At 64.0% G+C, this 13572-nt stretch overlaps 1 pseudogene; it reads left to right on the forward strand.

Moving 5' to 3' along the window:
• Positions 1-3507: 3507 nt before the first annotated feature.
• LOC139002792 (tumor necrosis factor receptor superfamily member 14-like) lies at positions 3508-12225 on the forward strand (annotated as a pseudogene).
• Positions 12226-13572: the final 1347 nt, after the last annotated feature.

The raw sequence follows: 13572 nt of genomic DNA on the forward strand, positions 1-13572 counted from the left end.
AAGCCTCAGCCATCCTGTGGCTTCAGAGTGTGATCCAGCCTTGGGAGGCAGTTTGAGGCCTCCTGGTGTTGGGTTAGAACTGTGCGTGTTTATTGTTAACTAGAAGCCTGGTGCACAGAAATTTGTGCACTCGGGTGCTGGGGGGGGGGAGGGGGGGAGTCCTTCAGTCCGGCCTGTGCCCTCTCGCAGTATGGGACCCCTCAAGGGATGTCCACCTGCTGGCTTAGGCCCACTCCCTGGGGGATCGGGCCTAAGCTGGCAATCAGACATCCCTCTGGCAGCCCGGGAGCCCTCGGGGGATGTCCACTTGCCAGCAGAGAGCAGGCCTAAGCTGCAGTCAGACATCCTTAGCGCTCCTGAGGAGGCGGGAGAGGCTCCCACCACCACCACTGTACTGGCAGCCATCAGCCTGGCTTGTGGCTGAGCAGAGCTCTCCCTGTGGGAGCTCACTGACCACCAGGGGGCAGCTCCTGCATTGAGCATCTGCCCCCTGGTGGTCAGTGTGTGTCATAGTGAACAGTCATTTCTAGTCGTTCTGCTGTTAGGGTCAATTTGCATATTACCCTTTTACTATATAGGATTATCTGTAAGTTACAGTGGCTAGAGGACCCCCTGGATGCCAGGGCCCCACAGTGGTCACCAGGACCCTCCGTACAGGAGGAGAGAGACCTGGCTGGGCTGCCTCCTGCACGCACCCGGCAGGGGTGGGATCCGCCTGCACCCAGGTGGGTGCCTGGGATGAGGGCTGATGCGATAACCATTGATCAACAGGCCATGGTGGAGGTTTATGTTTCTCATGCCCCTGCCTCTTGGCCCAGGAGTCCCGCAGCCCTTGTGAGGCCAGGGTCTGAGCAGGGGCTTCTAGGAGTGTGTGTGTGTGTGGGGGGGGGGCGGGGGGTGAGGATGGGGACACTCCCCAGGCCTGTCCTTTGCCCCAGAGTGAGGCCCCGGGCTGCCAGCATCACCAGCATCACCAGCAGCATCACCGGCTGCAGCAGGGGCGGGGCTGGGGGAGGGGGGGCCTACCTGCTATCACCCAGCGGGGGCTGGTACACATCTCATCCTCCTGGGGCGCTTGGATGGCTGTGGGTGAGGAGCAGTGTGAGCCTGGAGAGGCGGGTGCACAGGAGGGGGCAGGTGGGCGGCTGGGGCCCGGCCTGCACTCCATCTCCAGCCCCAGGGGCAGGCCAGCCAAGGACTGAGGGCAGCCACAGGTCCTGAGGGTGCGGGGGGGCCCAGGCTTGAGGCCTGGAGTGAGGGTGAGCCTCCTTCTGGTGTGGCCCCCTGCACCTGCCCCGGCCCCAGGGCTGGAGCCACCCTACACCTGCCTGCCTGCTGCCCGCCAGCTCTCCCTGGTGAGGGGCCACTCCTCCAGGCAGCCCACCGGCCAGCCCAGCTCCACACACCCTGCAGCCCAGCCCCCAATGTCACCCCCAACTGGTGGTCAAGGTGCCGCTGCCGGGCCTCCAGGTAGCGCCAGGCCTGGGGACAGCCTGGTTCCCGCAGCCCGGCCCTTGTCCTCTCTTTCCCTGGGGCTGGGGTGTCCGGGGCGGGCCCTGTGCCAGGCCGCTGGGCGTGCCCGGGGGAGGGCAAGGCTCCCTCGGGGCTTTCGCTGCAGAGGCCTTGCCTTCTCTCTGGGGAGGCGAGCCCGCTGGTGAGCAGTGGCCGCTGCTTCCCTGGGGAGAAACACGCTCAGCCCGGGGTTGGCTCTCTGCTGGGCCGCCCTCCCCTCTCCAGTGAGGGCTGCTCACCCCGGTCGTTTGGGGGGACACTGAGGTCCTGACCGTGGGTCCCTGGCAGAGACCCTGGTCTTTAGGAGATGGCGAGGGGGGAGGGAATGGGGGAGGGGGGGAGTCTGTTCGCAGCAGGTCCGGCCTGGGGGCCTTGGAAGCGCCTCGGTTCAGGCCCTGGAGCTCGCGCTCCCCCTGCCGGGCCCGTCCGGAACTGCAGCGTGCGGTGCTGGCTGGATTGGGGGCGCGAGGGGTGGGGCAGCGGCCAGGCCCCCAAGGACCAGATTCGGGATCGGGGAGCCCGGGACCCCCTCCTGGAGGCCAGCCGGCGCCTGGCTGAGGAGGAGACCACCTGCTGAGCCGGGGGCTTTGGGACCACCTGCGTCTCCCCACCGGGCTCCTGAGGTGCCGACCCCCCCTCCTGACCCCGCGAGTGAGGGCCTGGCCCAGGGCGCTCCTGCCCCCACCCACCGCCCGGCCCTGAGCTCAGCTGCAGGACGGCCCTCAGCCTCCTCCTGGGCTGGGACTGGGACGGGGTCCTGTCTGCGCATCACATGCCTCACAGTCTGGGAAGTGATTTCCAACTGGCAATTTTATATGTTTTAAATATTTTATTATCAATAAAATAACTTGGTCAAGACGCTTTGAGGGCAGGTCAATCTCCGGTTCTGGGTCAGACTTCCGGAGAAACCCTGAGACGTGAGGCTCGTGGAGCTGAGCGAGTTTGGGGAGAGCCCTCAGCCTGTGAGCAGTTTCCACTTCTCACCTGCATTTACCCACTGATTTTCTCCTCTGACCAACACCACTCACTGGAAGGAGGCCCTGTCCTCAGGTATCATTCACTCACTCACCGATTCACTCATCCATCCATCCATCCATCCATCCATCATTCACTATTGATGTCATGATGGCCTCAGCATTTCCTGGTTCATTCACGGGATCTGACCCACGAACCCCATTGATTCTGGTGCTAAATCGCCCCAGGTTTCTGCAGAGGCAGTCCCTTCCAGGCCCTGGGCTCCTGTGTCCGTGTCCCTCATCCCACGGCGCTTCCCTCATTCCCGCCGAGGGGCCTGTGCCGCCTCCACAGTGTGAGCAGGAGGCGGAGGTGGAGGCCCAGGCCTCTGAGGTCAGAGATGAGGGTTGGGTCTGAGCACCGTTTGCACCCGGAGCCCTGGGCCCGGCCCTGTCTCTCTGAGTCCCCACCTCCCGTCTGTGGAATGGGGGCAGGAATGACCCAGCCCGCCCCCTGCAGGCAGGAGGGTGTAAGTGCACATGGTGGGGAGCCCCTCCAGGTGCTCAGGGGTGACAGTGCCCCTCCCGCACCCCCAGGGGCCCAGAGTTCCCCTGAGAGGCTCCCTCTGGAATGTGTGGGTGCAAACAGCTCCCCAGGCAGAGGGGACACAGGTCACGGAGGCTCAGAGGGCTCTGCCCGCCTGGGGAGAGGCTGCAGGTCAGCTCTCTGGGGGGCAGAGCGACAGGGAGTGAGGTGCGCTTTGGGGGGCGCCCACTTCCACTGGAAACCCGCGGGGGGGGCGGGGGAGGCGGCTCCTGGACCAGAGAGGGGACGGGACTGCTCTCCGGAGCTGGGCCCGCCCTCCCTCGTGGTCCCTCCCTCCTGGCCACTCCCCTGGGGGGGAAAGCCGGACCGCAGCCCTGCCCTCCCGTGTGAGGGCTGGTTGGTCCCGCTGTGTGGGGCGTGGCCCCCTGTCGGTGTTGGAGGAAACTGCAGCCCAAGATCAGTTTGCTCTTCTCTTTCTCTTTGGGAGCAGCCACAGCTGCGAGGTTGAGAACGAGTCAGTCTGTCCCGCCGTCCATCTGTCCCGCAGGCCGGAGACCCGAGGCCGCGGTCAGGGAATGAGGGTCCCGGGTGGACATGCAGCCTCTGCCCGGCTGGGGGCCACCCCCCTGCAGCCCGAGGCCCGCGGCTGACGTCCTGAGGCTGGTGAGTCGGGGACGGTGTCCCCAGCAGCCCAGCGCCGGTGGGGGAGCCGGCCCTGCCCACAGCCCTGGCCGCTGGGACTGGGCCCAGCAGGAGACCACCCCCTCCCAGGACTCTCCTCTGTGGACCCCTGTCCCCCCCCCCCCCCCCCCCATTCAGGGCGGAATCCTCCCCCACCGCCCAGCCCCGTCTGGGGAGGAACTGGGTGTCTGTGCCCGGGAGGGAGGCGGTGCACCACTTCCTGCGTCATTTCCTGTTTTCTTTTTCTTTTTGTTTTTTTTCCTCCTGCCAGCTAATAATCCCCGTGGTTACTACTCAGGTATAGCTCTGACTGACAGGCCTCCCCTTCCCCTCCTCCTCCCCTTTCCCCTCACCAGCCCCCAGTCTGTGACCCTTTCAGCCCCCCCCCACCCCACCCAGCTGTTGCTGCCCTGACCCTGTGGCTCCAGGGTTCGGGGTGCAGCACAGGGAGCAGCGAGGCTGAGTTTGTGGGGTCAGAGCAGCCCTGGCCTTCCCAGGGGCGGGGCTCACTCTCCGAGCCCAGGGGGTCAGAGGTCACACACAGGGTGGTCCCAAACCCAGGCTCTTAGGATCCTCATAGACAATCCTGTCCTGGGCCCCTGCAGGGCATGGCCCATTTCCCAGAGGGTGAGACTGAGGCCCAGGCAGCTGCTCTGCTCCAACGCCCCCCCATCTCCCTTAGGCCCTGAGCCTCCTCCTTCTGACAGCCCTGCCCTGCGCACTGGGGAAGCCCTCGTGCAAAGAGGAGGAGTTCCGGACGGGGCCCATGTGCTGCCCCAGGTGCAGGCCAGGTGGGTGCAGCTCTGCAGGGCCCCTGGGGGAGTGCTGGGGGCGGGGCTGTGCTGGGGGCAGGCATCCCCCCCTCCCCTGGCCTGGAGCCCCTCTGCTCCCAGCACCCCTTCATGGGAGGCCTGAAGGCCCTGGGCACAGAGGGCACCCCCAACTTCCCCCCCCCCAGACCCTCAGTTCACTGCTCAGGGTGGGGCTGGGGGTGGGCAGCCCATTTCAGGCCAGGAGAGGGAGGCTCAGAGCCAGGCCTCTGTGTCCCAGGAGGCCCCCAACTTCCAGAAAGTTCTCACTAACTGCAAAGCGGGCTTACTGGCCTGGGGAACAGCCCAGGTGGGGTGACCCATGGGGGTGTCACACCTGCCCTGGCTCCTGGGGCCGTCCCCCCCTGAGTGTGTGTCCGCTTGGCTGCAGGCTCCCGGGTGCAGGAGGCCTGCGGGGAGCTCACGGGCACAGTGTGTGAGCCCTGCACCCGGGGCACCTACACTGCCCACCTCAACGCCCTGCGCGAGTGTCTGCCCTGCCGCGTCTGTGACCCAGGTGAGTCCAGGGGCCCAACCCCGGCTGTGCCGAGCCCCCAGCCCCCCATCCCAGCCACACTGACTGCAGGCCCTCAGGCTGCCCGGGGCCGGGCCTCCTCCACCTGCAGTGCTGGCTCCCAGGACTCCACACCCTCCCCAGGACAGGTGCAGTGGGCTGCGGCACACCAGAGGAAGGCCCGGACCAAGGTGGAGGCCAGAATGCTTTGGGGTTCAGTGCCGTGGGAGTGGGCAGGGTGCTGCAACCACAAAGGAAGCAGCTGCCTGGGATGGGCTGGGGGATGGCACTGCGGATGCCCCTCTGCTGCCCGCTGAGGCCCCTGCCCTGTGGCTGTCTCTGACCTGCTTGGTTTGCAGGAGGAAACCTGTTTGAGGGGCATCGGTCCTGGGAGTAGCCTCTGGGCCTGTTCTTTGGCTGACTGGTCCCACTTCCTGTTGGGGTTCAGGCTGGGAGGTCTCAACCGCCCCAAGAGGCCTTGCCTTCTGTGGAGAAGACCCTGCCCCCGTCCCTGCTGCTGCAGCCCCGACCCTCGGACCCCCCTTGGGACTGGCCTCTGTGTCCGGCAGCTCGGGGCCTATGTTCCGGCTGAGCCTGGGCTGCGGCCGGCAGGGTCCAGGGGGAGCAGAGGGGGCTGCACCCCTGTCCCCGTGCCCTCCCCAGGCCTGCGGGCGCTGCCCAACCCTCAGCGTGGTTTCCTCCTGGGACGGGGCGCTCACCCCCAGCCCTGGCAGGCCTTGCTGCTGCTCTGAGCTCCTTCTCTGGGTCCCAGGCCTGGGCCAGGTGACCAGACGGAACTGCACCACCCGGACCAACACCGTGTGCGGCTGCGGGCGCGGCCACTTCTGTGTGCGACGGGACGGGGACTCCTGCGTCCAGTGCAGGCCCCACAGTGTCTGCCACCCGGGCCAGAGGGTGCGGGAGACAGGTGAGCGCGGAGCCCCCTGAGGACACAGGCCCCAGACCCCGGCCTGAGGGGGGCCCCGAGGAGCCCTCTGCCCGACACTGTCGTTTCTCAGGCACCGAGTGGCAGGACACGCTGTGTGAAGACTGCCAGCCGGGCACCTTCTCTGTGGGGGGCACCCAGGCAGCCTGCACGCCCTGGACCAGGTAGGTGACCCGGGTCCCAGGAGGCTCTGCCAGGGCCCCCCTGGGAGATGAGGGACCCCCATCGGGGAGACAGTGACCTCTCGGCCGCCCGCTGACCCTGTGGCTCCCACACTGCTGTCACCTCAGCCCATGGCCCGGTCAGCACATACCAGATGCGGGGCTCAGGGCGCTGCAGCCAAAGACCCCACCCTGTGTTCCGGGGTGTCCCCAGGTGTCAGGACTGAGGGATCCTGCCATTCGGAGTCAGGGGTGCACACACGAGGCTCCAGAGTGAGGAGTCCACTCCCCCGGAAATGGGAACCCCAGTGCCCACTTTAGCTGCCCTCCCCCCCGTTCCAGCTGTGACCTGGCTGCTTAGTCTCTGGCGTGACTGCCACACGGAGGCTCTGGGTCCTGAGTTTCAACCCCCCACCCCCCCAGGTCTGTTCCTCTGTCTCTACCCTCCCTACCCTCCTGCCCCCCCCCCCGCCCCCGTCTGTCCCTCTGTCTGGGGCACTGGCTTTCACAGTCCATTCCTGACACCAGCTCTGTCCTCACCCCTGGCATCTCCTTTGCTGTCCCTCTCTGGTGACCACTGCCACTGTCCCCCGGTTGTCCTGCCCCTTCCTCCCCTCCCTCCGTCTCCCCGTGGCTGTGGGACAGGGAGAGTCAGACCTGAGTTCCCCCCAGAGCCCCCTCCCCGGGCCCACCCCAGGCAGCAGCCTTCCCCTCTGTGCGCCAGGCTGCGCGGGGGACGCTCGGGGTTGGAGTGAGCGCCAGGGACCGAGGTGCCCCTGCCCGCTGCCCACGTGCCCTCCTCCCCCAGGTGCAGTGGCCCACTTGCCGGGAAGGGACGCCTGGGACCAGCAGCTCAGACGTGACATGCTCCTCCCGGGGCTCCGTCATCATCATCATCATCATCAACGTCATCCTCGTCATCGCTGTCATTTCTGTGCTTGTGCTCAGGGCCATCAGGGACAGAACATCACGTGGTGAGCAGGAGCCCCTGGTCCCGTCAGGGCTCAGGTCCCAGCACTGTCATCCCAGACACCGCTCTGGCTCTGTCCCCCAAATAGAGAGGTGGCCTGGGGTGCCCGTGGTGGGACTTCCTGTCTGAGGAGCCTGGTGACCCCGGTGCCCACGCAGCACCAGGGCCCGAGCTCCCACCTGCCCTCAGCGGACGGAGGAGCACAAGGAGCCGAGAGCAGCGGGAGGCCCCGTCATGCCTCCCTCCCCTGTCCCTGCCCAGGGCGCTCTGTGTGCCCAGAGCCCGAGGGGGGGCCCTGAGCAGAGAGAGGCTCAGGGCTGTGGGCGAGGCTGCGCCCTGTCCTCACCCGGGGGGTGCCTGGCCCAGGGCCCGGCTCTGAGCAGCTGGCGGGTCCCTCCTCCCCGCTCCTGGCAGCCGCTCCCCTGTGGGGGCTCAGCCCTCCCTGTGGACGGTCCACGGGGCTGAGGTGGGGCCGGGTTGGCAGCAGGGGAGGTGGCAGGGGCCCGGGTCCTTCCCCGTCTCCCGGCCCCGGGGACAGGCCGACCAGGAGCCTGTGCTTGGGTCTTGCTGCCTCTGAGCGGGTCGGTCTCTGGGAGGTTCCCCGTGAGCAGCAGGCCCCCTGGTGCCCGGCTGGGCGGCCCCTTCCTGACGGGGCGTCTCTGTTTTGCAGGAAAACTCGCCTTTCCTCAGGTATTGCTGCCTGTCCCCACCCCGGAGGTGAGGCTCCTGGCTGGGGGTGGGGAGGTGTGGGGGCAGGTCCCTGCAGGGCTGAGTCCTCCGTGGACGCTGTGCTAAGTCGGGGAGGGAGGCGCCGCTCCTGCCCTTGGGGGTGGCTGACCCGGAGCATCGGGCCAGGCGGGAGCGGCCCCTGGTCTTCACGCCGAGTGTCCCTCGCAGGGGACAGGGGAGCCGGCAGAAAGGAACAGGCGTCGGGACCTGCAGGCCTTCCTGGTCTAGCCAGACGTCACCACGGAGCCCGTGGAGGAGACAGCATCCATGTTCCCTCAGAGGGACCCGCCACCTGACACATGGCTGCGGGATGCAGATGCCTGAGCCATCTCCGAGAGGCTGCTGGTAGCGGCCAGGCCCCCAAGGACCAGCTACGGGGTCAGGGGAGCCATCGTTCCTGCCGAAAGCCAGTTCCAGCATGTGAGCTGGGCTGAATCATCTGGAGGGGGCTGAGGGCATTTCAATCTACATGTTATTGCCTCCTGCTGGCCAAACACCAGAACAGCCATAGGCAGTTCCTCCAATCTGACCATGGACTCTGTATACCAGTGATTCCCAAAGTGGACGCTACCGCCCCCTGGTGGGCACTGCAGCGATCCAGGGGGGGCGGTGATGGCCACAGGTGCATTTGTTTTAACTTTTTTTGTATTACCTTTCTATTCTGAGTGCAATAAATAGTTTCATAATTTCAAACTTCAATATTTCTAATTTACACCTTTCTTTATATATTTTACGAAAAAGGTAGAAACATTAATACATATATCTTTCTGTTCAATTGCTATTAAAATTTTTAAAAAATTAATTTCCAGGGGGCGCTAAGTAATATTTTTTCTGGAAAGGGGGCGGTAGGCCAAATAAGTTTGGGAAGCACTGCTGTATACTAACCCTGGCCTTTGATGTATATCTACCTCACCTCAGGGCAAAGTGTGTTAATAAATAGCAAGGGGTCCTGTGACAAGGAGAACTTAGTTCCTTTAGCTAAGTCTCCTCTGGTCCCCAAAATGCCTTCCAAAATCATGTTTCCTCTCTGGACTCTTTATTCATTTACATGCAGCCCCTTCTCCAGATTCCTGAACCCTTCTAGCTGCTGCATTAAGACCACCAGCAGGGACCCCCTCCTGGAGGCCAGCCTGCGCCTGGCTGAGGAGGAGACCACCTTCTGTGCCAGGGGCTGTGGACCACCCGCGTCTCCCCACCGGGCTCCTGAGGTGCCTGACCTCCCCCCTCCTGACCCAGCGTGTGAGGCCCTGGTCCAGGGTGCTCCTGCCCCCCACTCGCCGCCCCAGGCCCTGAGCTCAGCTGTAGGACAGGCCTCAGCCTCCTCCTGGGCTGGGACTGGGACGGGGTCATGTCTGCGCATCACATGACTCACAATCTGGGAACTAACTTCGTATGATTTCAAGTTTTTATTATCAATAAAAATAACCTGGACAAGATGCTTTGAGGGCAGGTCTATCTCCGGTTCCGGGTCAGACTTCCGGAGAAACCCTGAGACGTGAGGCTCGTGGAGCTGAGTGAGTTTGGGGAGAGACCTCAGCCTGTGAGCACGTTCCATTTCTCACCTGCATTTACCAACTGATTTTCTCCTCTGACCAACACCACTCACTGGAAGGAGGCACTGTCCTCAGGTATCATTCACTCACTCACCCATTCACCCATTCACTCATTTACTCACTCATTCATCCATCCATCCACCCATCCAATCACTCATTCCTTCATCCACCCACTCAATTGTTCATCCATCTGTTCAGCCATTCACTCATTCGTTTCTCAGGCACCGAGTGGCAGGACACACTGTGTGAAGACTGCCAGCCGGGCACCTTCTCTGCGGGGGGCACCCAGGCAGCCTGCATGCCCTGGACCAGGTAGGTGACCCGGGTCCCAGGAGGCACTGCTAGAGCTCCCTTGGAGATATGGGCCCCCAGCGGGGAGAGGGTGACCCCCCAGCCGCCCCGCTGACCCTATGGCTCCCACACTGCTGTCTCCTCAGCCCAGGGCCCGGTCAGCACATCCCAGATACAGGCTGAGGGCGCTGCGGCCAGAGACCCCACCCTGTGTTCCGGGGTGTCCCCAGGTGTCAGGGCTGAGGGGTCCTGCCATTCGGAGTCAGGGGTGCACACACGAGGCTCCCAGAGTGAGGAGTCCACTTCCCCGGAAGCAGGAACCTCGATGCACCCCCCCCCCCCCCCCCCACACACACACACCCACCAAGTCCGAGCTGATACCTGCCTGCTTAGTTTATGGTGTGACTCCACAGGGAGGGTCACGGTCCTGTGTCTCTTCCTTCCCTCCCTCTTGTCTCCCCACCCAGTTCTGTCCCTCAGTCTGCCCCCTCCCCCTCTACTATCCCCTGTCCCCCTGGTCTGTCCCTCTGTCTGGGGCACTGGCTTTCACAGTCCATTCCTGACAGCAGCTCTGTCCTCACCCCTGGCATCTCCTTCGCTGTCCCTCTCTTGTGACCAGTGTCCCTGTCCCCCGGTTGTCCTGCTCCTTCCTCCCCTCCCTCCGTGTCCCCGTGGCTGTGGGACAGGGAGAGTCAGACCTGAGTGCCCCCCAGAGCCCCCTCCCCGGGCCCACCCCAGGCAGCAGCCTCCCCCTCTGTGCGCCAGGCTGCGCAGGGGACGCTCGGGGTGAGCGCCAGGCACCGAGGTGCCCCTGCCCGCTGCCCACCGGCCCCTCCTCCCCAGGTGCAGTGGCTCACTCTCCTGGGAAGCGATGCCTGGGACCAGCAGCTCAGACGTGACATGCTCCCCCAGGGGCCCCGTCATCATCATCATCATCATCAGCGTCGTCCTCGTCATCGCTGTCATTTCTGTGCCCCTTGTGCTCATGTCCATCAGGGACAGAACATCACGTGGTGAGCAGGAGCCCCTGGTCCCGTCAGGGCTCAGGTCCCAGCTCTCCCATCCCAGACACCGCTCTGGCTCTGTCCCCCAAATAGAGAGGCGGCCTGGGGTGCCCGGGGGCGGGACTTTCTGTCTTAGGAGCCTGGTGCCCCGGTGCCCACGCAGCACCAGGGCCCAAGCTCCCACCTGCCCTCAGCGGACGGAGGAGCACAGGGAGCCGAGAGCAGCGGGGGCCCCGTCATGCCTCCCTCCCCTGTCCCTGCCCAGGGCGCTATGCGTGACCAGACCCGGAGGGGGGCCCTGAGCAGAGAGAGGCTCAGGGCTGTGGGCGAGGCCGCGCCCTGTCCTCACCCAGGAGGTGCCCGGCCCAGGGCCTGGCTCTGAGCAGCGAGCGGGTCCCTCCTCCAGGCTCCTGGCAGCTGCTCCCCTGTGGGGGCTCAGCCCTCCCTGTGGACGGTCCACGCGGCTGAGGGGGGGCCGGGTTGGCAGTAGGGGAGGTGGCAGGGCCCGGGTCCTTCCCCGTCTCCCGGCCCCGGGGACAGGCCGACCAGGAGCCCGTGCTTGGGTCTTGCTGCCTCTGAGCGGGTCGGTCTCTGGGAGGTTCCCTGAGAGCAGCAGGCCCCCTGGTCCCCAGCCGGGCGGCCCCTTCCTGACGGGGCGTCTCTGTTTTGCAGGAAAACTCACCTTTTCTGGGGTATTGCTGCCTGTCCCCACCCTGGCGGTGAGGCTGCTGGCTGGGGGGAGTGGGTGGGGAGGGGGTGGGACAGGTCCCTGCGGGGCTGAGTCCTCCGTGGATGCTGTGTAAGTCAGGGAGGGAGGTCCCGTTCCTGCCCTTGGGGGTGGCTGACCCGGAGCATCGGGCCAGGCGGGAGCGGCCCCTGGTCTTCACGCCGAGTGTCGCTCGCAGGGTACAAGGGAGCAGGCAAAAAGGAACAGGCGTCGGGACCTGCAGGCCTCCCGGGTCCAGCCAGACGTCACCACGGAGCCCGTGGAGGAGACAGCATCCCTGTTCCCTCAGAGCAACTGCCTGCTGACACATGGCTGCCGGATGCAGGCGCCTGAGCCATCTCCGCGAGGCTGCGGGCAGCGGCCAGGCCCCCAAGGACCAGCTACGGTGCTAGGGGAGCCTCGGGACTCCCTCCTGGAGGCCAGCCCGCACCTGGCTGAGGAGGACACCACCTGCTGTGCCGGGGGCTTGGGACCACCCGCGTCTCCCCACCGGGCTCCTGAGGTGCCGACCCCCCCCTCCTGACCCCGCCTGTGAGGCCCTGGCCCAGGGCGCTCCTGCCCCCACCCACCGCCCGGGCCCTGAGCTCAGCTGCAGGACGGGCCTCAGCCTCCTCCTGGGCTGGGACTGGGACGGGTCTGTCTGCGCATCACATGACTCAGGGGGTGGGTTTCATTATCTAAGTCCAACCAGGAGTGACAATTACAAAGAAGCCACATGAATGAAGAATTGCAGCTTGATCTTTAACCATGATTCACATAATTTCCTTTGCTTGAACTCTATAAAACCTCCTGCTGTCAGGCTGTATGCAATAAACACACTGCACCAGCTCTGGGTCACAGTCTCTCCATCAGCGCCCCACCTGGTCCCAGCCTTCCCTCCTGTCTCCGTCTCTTTCCTTTTCTCCATCCCCCGTCGTCTGCTCTCTAGCTGGGCTGGTTGCGGCCGAGAGAGAAAACTTCTACTCCATCTTGGCCAGTCTTCTACCCTCTCCCGGTGCTGTCTGTTGTGGGCTGTGGGTCAGGTTTCTCACCCAGGAACTACCCCCAACGGCCCCAGAGGGCGTTCGGACCCTGGAACCCCAGTCAGGGGCCCTCCCAGCCACGTCCAGAGCTCGTGCCACAGGCGGGCTGCCCCTCCCGGCTGGTGGTGCCAGCGGAGCCAGATCCCCGGGCTTACCCAGGCCCTGTCCATACTCCCAGAGCCTCTGTGTGGTCCCCAGCTGGCCATCCCCTGTCTGTGTGCCCTGGCTGGCCCTGCTCCTGGAGCCCAGCTGGCTGCTGGCCTGGCCGTTCTGTGTCCCCCCTCCCACCCCCAGCCTCTGGTGAGTTGGGTGCGATCTGATTCTGGGACTGGTCTGTGCAGCCTCGGAGGCTGGGGCAGGCACTGGGGTGAGTCTGCACTGAGGAGCGGTGCTGAGGTCCAACCCCAGCAGGTCCAGGGATCCCCAAAGGTGTGGACGGAGTCGGCGAAGAAGGAATGACATGGACACAGCCTTCAGTTGATCAGCAGCCTAGCCAGGATCTCTAGCCAGGATCTCCAGGGAAGTTCTGGTTAGGATCTGATGTTTATTGTCTTGTTACATCTGTATTTATACCAGTTGATTTTAATCCTGTCAATTTCTATTGCAAAGGTTAGGGCTTTTTTTATCTCCATTCCAGGGAGTAAAGATTATGTAGCTTAAGCATGATTGTTTGTAGTTAAAGTGATTAACTACCAGCCTAGGGTTGTATCCCCTCCCTAACCTCAGGGAAAAATCCCCACCTGGGGAAACAACCTTTCTCGGAGAGGTGACCTTGGTTAAAACACATGGCACTAAGGAGAGCAAACATATTAAGAACAGTATGCTATATATGCCAGGTCCCTTGAAACATATGCTGTGCAGATGTTTCTTTCCTGCAGTGACTGTGTCAAGCAGCAAGGATGGACCGGCTTCCGGCAAATTCCCCCCCTTTTTTTTTAAATGATAGCGCATGTAAATCAGCGGCCACCTCTCAGACTGGGTTGTTTAAGACTCGGAAGAAGACTGACAAGCAATGACAGTGAGCATAGCTATAAACATAGTTTTTGGAGCACACAAGGAGCCCCATTCCTGTAGAAGGTTGCCGGCCTCTTCAGTCAAGGGATTTCAGCTGTCCTCAAGTTGTTGGTTTGATTGTCTTTGTTGGTCTGGCTAG

Source organism: Myotis yumanensis, unplaced genomic scaffold (genome assembly GCF_028538775.1).
Source record: "Myotis yumanensis isolate MYYU_CA2020_CCGP unplaced genomic scaffold, mMyoYum1.0.hap1 SCAF_2, whole genome shotgun sequence".
Classification (NCBI taxonomy): Eukaryota; Metazoa; Chordata; class Mammalia; order Chiroptera; family Vespertilionidae; genus Myotis; species Myotis yumanensis.